The following is a 1,205-nucleotide window of genomic DNA, read 5'->3' as shown; positions in this document are numbered from 1 at the left end:
TGCAAAATCGAACTAACTCGCACGAAGACTTGGCAATTGGTTTTACATCAAATGACATTCCTGGCGCAACCACAGACCACCTATGTGGAGCAGAGAACTGCTATCTAGGGTGTCTGGGGGAGCAGATGGTGGGGGCTATTGGTCTTGCTCAAGGGCCTAGAGTGGGGCAAACTAGGGTGTAGGCAGGTGTGGGTGTTTCACTTTTCCTACCCACATTTTGATATTGTCAATCTGGGGGGGGTGTTGAACCAGTGACCGACCAATCACAGGCTCACCTTCTCTCACCTCTGTGCCACCACTCCCCTGGATGATATAAACTAAACATAAACACTGAAATTCACCATTAAATGAATATGTTTATTGACTAAATAGTGTCTAATGCTAAGGATGAATCGCAGAAAGAGCAGATTCAAGAAGCTGAGAATGACTCGAGTTATAACTGGTGCAAGAGAATAAATCAAATCTCTCTTCTGGTCCTGCTCAGTTCAGATTTTCTGAGCATCCCAGCATCCTCAAGAGCTGCTGCTCAGTATCTGACCCTGACTTCTGACCTCTCTCTGTCAAGTAAAATGAAATCATCTCCCTTGGTATTTATTGCTTTAGGACTTCTATCTCTCTAGTATCCTATCACACATAAAGTGGCTGCTTTGGATTACATTAAAAAAAATTCTGCTTGTTTCCACATTTAACATTTGTTTCATGTTTCAGCCACGGGACATTGAGCTTGAGTTTATAAGAATAAATATTATTGTGAACATAAAATTTGGGGAAATTTTAGCAGGTAGCAGGATCTTAACAGTCTCATTTTTTACAAATTTATATTTTTATGTGTAATTATGAGCAAATGTGATATATCATGTTGATTTGTGGGTTTGAGGGAAAAGCTGCAACTCAGAGAATGGTGTATTCAAAATGATGCAGCATTACCACCCCATGATTTAGTAGCTTGTAGTGGCAAATGGTCATCTTTACTTGAAGTGATCATTTTTTGCAAAACTTTTTAAGTTTCACAAATCAATGCGGAGGCATGGACTATGATCAGAGCATTAAATGTCATTGATTCTTTTCTTTTTCAGACATTTTGTTAAGGATTTACTGCCGTCCAACATTTTTCAGTCAGGTCATCTGAACAGTTTTTTTTTTTTTTGTGCTGAAACATTTCGCCTTTGATCCGGAAGGCTTCATCAGTCAAGGCAACACACAAC

General features: G+C 39.6%; 1 protein-coding gene across 1 annotated transcript in view; it reads right to left on the bottom strand.

Annotated features, from left to right (window-relative positions):
- Positions 1-1,205, bottom strand: part of LOC119424563 (ankyrin-1) — a gene marked incomplete at its 3' end in the record, with an annotated part of 42,012 nt that overhangs the window by 28,518 nt on the left and 12,289 nt on the right. The gene's annotated exons all lie outside the window — the stretch shown is intronic.

The sequence above is a fragment of the Nematolebias whitei genome, chromosome 18 (genome assembly GCF_014905685.2).
Source record: "Nematolebias whitei isolate Nwh7 chromosome 18, NemWhi1, whole genome shotgun sequence".
Taxonomy (NCBI): Eukaryota; Metazoa; Chordata; class Actinopteri; order Cyprinodontiformes; family Rivulidae; genus Nematolebias; species Nematolebias whitei.
The sequence above is the reverse complement of the archived record's forward strand: the minus strand, read 5'-3'. Positions and strand labels throughout refer to the sequence as shown.